Below are 7156 nucleotides of genomic sequence, written 5' to 3' on the forward strand. Positions count from 1 at the left end.
GGGCCGACAGCCAGTTGCTGGGTGGTGATGAGAGGGTTTCTTTCCCAGATCCCTAGAATCCTACCAGCCGTGCCATTTGCCTGTGGCTTATGCTCTTTGTTCATCATCCCAGACTCTGCCTCCTTGCTAAATGGGCCTCCCCTCCCCTCCAGCTGTTCCTTTACATCTGGAGCCAGAAGGGAGCACTGGAACTCCCCCAGGGGCCTGGAACTCACAGCTGTGTTCCCAGCTTTCTCGGAAAGAGCTTCAGCCTTGAGGTTTTGGAACAAGCCGTGATGGGACAGGACAGTACCAAAGCAGAGCAGTTTGGGAAGGACAGAAGAGAATGACACAGTTCCCCGCAGAGTTGGAATGGCTTAGAGAACAGCCAACCTCATCCTGCTGGGAGACCCAGGGAGGGAGTGGAACTGCCTGCAGTCTCAGAAGCTGGGACGCACTGCCAGCGGTGCCTCCATGGTGCTGGGGTGGGGTGGAGGATCCCAAAGGAAACTGGGCCCTAAGTGTCTGCAGCCCCTTCCCTTCCACCCAGGAGGGTAGGCTTCACTTCCAGGTCTGAGCAGGACCCCAAAGGGCTGTGAAAGTGTGTGTGTGTCGTGTCTGCTTATCCCAGCTGCTTCTCAGGGAGAGCACAATAGCTTGGTGTCTCGGTCCAGGGCCACTGAGAATGGCTGTCCACACAGGATCAGGCTGCCCTGGAGGACTGAGGCTGCTGCTTGATAGTGACCGTGCCCAAATCGTGAACCAGAATCTACACACAGAGTCACGAACTCCACACACATACACACAGATGGGAGCCTTTTACATTTTGTTAGGTTGTTAGTGACGGTCCTTTGAGACCACCTATAGTCCAGAGGTGTGTGTACACCCACCCAGGCCATTGATGGCTGGCAAGAGGACATAGCTTGCTCCAGGGTCCCCCAAATCCTTGGGGTCTCAGGCAGTGCTGGGCAATGTCAAGGCTGGGGGGGGGGGTGGAGTTGCTGAATGAAGTCCTTTGCTGTTCTGGGAAAGAGATGTGAGCCCTCAACTAGCCCAACCGCCTTGGGTAGAATGCCTGCCAGCCTGCCTGGGTCTGATTAACCCGTGCCCTGGAATACAGCAGCAGCAGTATGAGAAAAGAGGGAGGGGAAGCACTTGGATTCTACACCAGGCTGCGCCAACGCCTTGCAGCTGTTAGATCTTGGGGGACTCAACTCTGCTTTTATGGCCTGACCATTTATCCCAGAATTACCTGGGGTGATTCAAGAATGCAAATTCCTGGGTTTTAGGCTGTTTGGGCCAGGAATCTGGGAGTCTCACAGCCCTAAGAACCAGGGCCTCAGCAGTCTAGACGCTGGGATGATCTCATGGCCTGTTCCAGGCTCTGGTGTGGTCTACAGTAAAGCCCTTCGTAGTCCCCGCGGCCGCCCCTTGAGCCGTGTTAATTTGACGCCTGCGCAGGTTTTGCCTAGGGCGGAGCTTAGCAACTTCTCCCCTCGCTCTGCCCCGCCCTGCCACTGAGAGGGCGGGCCGCGCACGCGCCTTGGGGGCCCTGGATGCTCTTGGTGTAGGAGCGCCAGGGGACCCCTGCGGGGACGGGCGATCTTCCTTAATCGCAGTCTCTGGAGATGCTGGTCCCGGCTGTAGGCAAGGGTGGCGCCTCCCTGGCAATCGCGGAGAGCCTGGCCCGCGCCCCTCCGCCGCGGTTTGCGTGGGCCAGCAGTCTGAGCTCCTACCGGGCCGGGTCGGGCCGGGTGGTGTGAGCCACTTTTACTGCAGAGGCCGAGAGAAGGCCTGCACCATCTGGTTCAGACGCAGAGAGGGCGTCCAGCCTTTCCCCGGTTACTCCACCCCGGGTGAGACAGGAGTTGAGGTCTTTAATCCACATTGAAGCGATTTTTTTTTTCTATGTACATACCATGGCATCGTGCCTTAATTTTGGATACTTTATATTTTTTATTTACACTTTCCGAGGACATTAGCACATTCAGTTGACTTCCTGCAGGAACTGTCTAGCCTGTGTAAAGCCTGGGCTTGGAAACAGTACCATCTGACATGCAGTAAAGTAGTACACACAATATACAATGGCCTTCCCTTTCTGCTGTCGTTTGATTAGCCAAGTTAGCCTCGGCTTTTCCATCTGGAAGGCAGTGACTATGCATGCCTGCCTCACAATGAAAATCTTGAGATCTAATGGAAGTATGATTATAAAGACATTTGTAGCCTGTACAGTGTGATTTAAGTAAAGGCTTGGAAAGCTGCCTTACATAACGGAAAATGCTGGAGAGTATACAAGAAGTGAGGTACATTTGTGGGGCCAACTATTTGCACAGGTACTGAGTAACATGGTTGGTTACTGATAAGACATCACCCACAAGCATAATAGAGGAAGGTGACAATACAAACCGTGGGCTTTGTGTAATGCAGGAACTGTGATTATGCAAAACTGGGCTGCAGTAGCTTCCAAGTTCAGTCAGCACCTTCTAGAGGTTCTCAGGGAAAGAAGTTCCTTGCAAGATGTCCGTTTCAACTGTGTAGGTTCTTGGCAAAGCTTGACAAATGAATCAGAGTTTGTAATTCTCTAAACCTTCTGACTGTTTGAAGTTTTTTTTCCCCTTTCTTTAGTGCTGAGGATCAAATCGAGGTCTCTAGCATGCTAGCCAAGTGCTAGTGGGCCACCCCCACTCCAAGCCCTTGAAGTCTTGATTATAGCTTCAGAAAGTCAGTCCCAAACATCCCCATTTCTGTATAAGATGTGTTTCTAGGATAATCATATCTTCATGATCTAATTACAAGTTTAAGGCATGTACAGACTTAAAATGACTTGTTTTTTTTTAAACTTCACAGTGGTGAGAAAGCAAAACCCATTCGTAAAATCCATGCATCAGATCTTGAAATTTGATCTTCCTGGCTGGCAGTATGTGGCACTCTGTTCTCTTGCTGCTGGGTAGTGGTGGCTTGGCAGCTTCTAGTCAGCCAAGGTGGTCGCAAGGGGAAGCCACCAATGTGTACTGTGTGACTGTGCTTAGGTGCCTTGAGTGCATTTTTTGTTGTAGTTGTCTGCTTTGAGACAGGGTATTGTTGTGTGCTTTAGGTTGGCCAAACTCAAAATTCTCAGTCTGGAATGCTGGGCTTTATAGGCATAGATAGGCCAGCCCAACATCAGTGCCTTGTGCCTCTTTGTATTGGGTTGACTTAAAGATATTTTGATTTTACAAAGAATATATCAGGGTAAGGCCAGGCGAAGTGGCACATGCCTGTAATCCCAACACTCAGAAGGCTGACGCAGGAGGGTTGTTGCAACTCGAGGCTAATCAGGACTATATAGTGAGTTCAAACTCAGCCTGACATACATAGCAAGTCCTTATCACAAACAAACAGTGTATCAAATATAACCTCATCATAGTTGAGGAATTTTTCTTTCTTTTTTTTCTTTCTTTCTTTTTTAGTTGAATTTTTATGTGTATATCTGTAGTTTTCCTGTCCACTTATTTCTCAATGAAGAACCTCCATTGCTAGGAATCTTTGGGATTCTGCACCCAAGAAATAAGGTGAGCTGGCCATGGTGGTACACTCCTGTAATCCCAGCTCTTAGGCGACTGGGGCAGGAGGATTGCTGCAAGATTGAGTCCAGTATCAATTGAATGCAGATGTCTTGTGCTCTAGGTGAATGATTTGGGAGTGACAGCGTGCAATGTATGTACCATGGTTGCCCTTGATGAATATGTTTTGAAATTTTGTTTATTTTCTTTTTGAAATAAAATGGATTTGGAATATATATATATATATATATATATATATATATATATATATATATGCCTGGTCTACACAGATTTTTGAGGCCAGCCAAGACCCTGTGAGACCCTGTCTTCTCCTCCTCCCAAAAAGGAAAGGAAATAAAGCAATGAGATGAACCTTGAATCTTAGGATGTGGCAGATTTGGGAGAAGCTCAGATGTGTTGGAAGGTTCTGCCCCTGCTCTTAGAGAGCAGGAAGCAGCTGGGAGGCCCTGGAGTCTGATGGGGGCCAGGCCATAGAAGGGCTTGACCCGGGTGTTTGGGGAAATGGGACTGGGAGACAGGTGTTGTTTTTTGCCTTGTGTCAGGGTGCTAAGGAAAGCTAACAGTTTAAATAACACCTGCCACCTCAGCAGAACCCTGGGGAGTGGCAAGGTGGACCCTGGTGGAGAGAATGAGGAAAGGCCCAGACCTTGAAACAACCCTAGAGTTCAGAGTTGGAATTACTGAGCTAAGCTAATCTAGAACCATTTATTATGTGAGGCTTCTCAAAACACAAATTTGCAAGCATAACCATCTTTAGCACTTTGGAGTGGCCTCACCTGCTTAAAAGTGGGTTTTCCTTCTTACTAAGCATAGAGCTGCTCTAACTTGAGAAAAATATCCTGAGTACAAGTTGGAGTCTGTAGGGAGACTGAAGTTCTGTGTGCACTCTGTTTGCGTTGCATTGATAGAGCCCTTGCGTGGCAGGAAAACTAGGGAAATTACCTCCTCAATCCTTGTCTATACCACTGTGTCTCTGCTTGTCTTTTTTTTTTTTAGGATTGCTCCAGAAAATGCAATGCCCAGTGGTACGATGAATATAATTTCTAGTTCTCTGGCAGCAAAGTCCTGGTCCCTAAAATGCAAAGGTGATAGGGGTGTTACCTTTTATCTAGTCCACCCGATCTTGTCTTTGGCTCATTGGAGAGATGACTCCCTTGGGAATGGACCTCGTGGGCTGGGGATTTAGCTCAGCGGCATAAGCACCTGCCTTGCAAGCAGGCGGTCGTGAGTTCAATCCTCGGTACCGATTAAAAAAAAAAAAAAAAAAAAAAAGAAGGGAATGGACCTCGCCTGTATTCAGCAGCTATCCTGCGTAGAAATTTCCCTCTTGCCTAACTGGGAGTAGATTTCACAAAAGGTCCATGTAATGAACATTGCAATTCTTCCAAGGGAGATCTGGCTTTCTAAGACTTCACTTCCCATCTCTTTGAATATTAAAATGTTAGATTTGCCACAAGAACACAGTTATAAAGATAGACACTTTGCATGTTCTGATTTTTGCATTCCAAGGTGTTGCCAAGGGCCATAATTAAGTGGCAGTGGAAGGAAATATTTGTGTTTGTCTGTGTCCCCTGGTCATGGACCTTGAGGAACTTTCTCGACCTATGGATTGAGAATGTCCTTGCCCTGTGAGGGGATGTGTGGACAGCAGGGACATGGGGTGGCAGGAAGGTGTTCATGGGAACATAAATGCAACCAGGAGTGGTTAGGGGTGTCAGCCAGTGGTAGAGCACATTGTTAATATCCCCAGAGTCCTGGGTTCACTAGCACATGGGAGGGCATACGTACCACATATATAAAGTGAAGGACATAGGTCATAGTTTGTGTCTTGTGAATGGTGTATACTCACAAAAGACCCCTTTGACTGTTTATTTTGTAGTGATGGAGATCAAACCTACAGCCTTGCACATTCTAAGCAAGTGCTTTGCCCTGAGCTATACCCCATTCCCTCAAAAAAACTTTTTCCAGATGATGGTTGTGATAGAGCCAAAAACCATACAGCTTGTAGTAATGAGAACTTGTATGTCAAAAACCTAGCATTAGAGAGGAGGAGAGGCGGAGCGAGGAAAAATACCAGTTATCAAGGGAAAAAACTGATGGTCTGTGGCAACCATGTTCTTATCCTGGAAAACACCCCTGAGATGGTGTAGAAAGAAGAGGAGGTTGACATGGTCTCATTTCCCCACATTGTGACCTGGTTAGGAAGACCGGAATACAAGAAGCTGGGAGAAGATGGTTGGAGGGTTCCTGGACAGAGGCAGCTCTGTGCTGAGAGCTCTTTCCGTGACTCCCAGAGATTGTTTCTGGCTTGGATTCTAGAGCTGCAAATGGCCAATATGTGGTTATAGATTCTGAAACCAACTCAGATAGGAGGCTTTTGAAGACCTTTTAAAGAAGAAGGAAAAGCTAAGATTTAGGTGTGATGCCATGGTCTACATCTGAACATCTTTTTCTTGTTGGTTTTTTTGAGACAAAGTCTTGCCGTGCAGTCCGGGCTAACCTTGAACTTACTATGTAGCCCAAGTTGACTTCAAACAGAGGTCCTTCTGCCTCAGCCTGCTGTGTCCTGGGATTACAGGCATGAGCCACCATGCCCAGCTGGCTGGCTGTTTAAATAGGCACACCAAGGGACATTTTAAATAAAGAATCTACATTCAGGGGGCTGGGGATTTAGCTCAGCAGCATAAGCACCTGCCTTGCAAGTGTGTGGTTGTAAGTTCGATCCCCGGTACTGATAAAAAAAAAAAAGACAAAAAAAAATCTATATTCAAATGATGAGATATTTAAATAGCTATACTTTTATTGTAATAAAGAGTTTTAGGAGAGGGATTTAGCTTAGTGGCTTAACAGCCTGCTTTGCAAGTGCAAGGTTATGAGTTTGGTCCCTGGTACTAAAAAAAAAAAAAAAAAAGTGTAATAAAGTTTTAGGGTTGTAGGTGTGCCTTAGTGGTAAAGTGTTTGTTTAACGTGCTTGAGGCTCTAGGTTTGAGGATCAGCACTGCAAAAACAGAAAGTTTGTTTTATATAGAACATTTCTAGAGAAAACACTAGGACAAAGAACTGCCCTTTGTCCTTTCAGGGTACCATCACAAATATGCACATAGGAAGAAGAGTTCACCTTGTGATTTGCATCCAAGCTCCACAACACAACCTGGCAAACACCATAATCTGGCCAACACCACAAGCTGGCAAACACCACAAACTGGCAAACACCCTTCCCAACCGGGAAGAGAGGTGCAGCCCTGCCGCCTCCTCCCTCTGTCCTGAGCAATTTCCAAGGTCTCATCGTGTTCATTTTCATTTCCCTGGATTCTTTTCATTGCGCAGACTCCCAGGGCTACCACTTTACACGATTAGCTTAAATAGGATTCATGGGGGCTGGACCGGATATGGCATGTAACTCCTCACAGGAGAGCACTTCCTGTTCCATGGAAGGTGCAGAGGTGGTAGCAATAACTCTGGCCTTATGCAGAGGGATCTCCAGCCTGAGAATTAGAAACTGGGCCTTCATCCAGGGCCTCTGAGCCAGGAATGAAGTTAAAGCTATCAGAATGCTGGATCTCAGCCTTGGCAGGAAAGGGGATGGATTGACACACAGAATAGCTTTGTTTCCC

This window comes from Cavia porcellus, unplaced genomic scaffold (assembly GCF_034190915.1).
Source record: "Cavia porcellus strain 051 isolate PalLab524CR breed Dunkin Hartley unplaced genomic scaffold, mCavPor4.1 scaffold_9, whole genome shotgun sequence".
Lineage (NCBI taxonomy): Eukaryota > Metazoa > Chordata > Mammalia > Rodentia > Caviidae > Cavia > Cavia porcellus.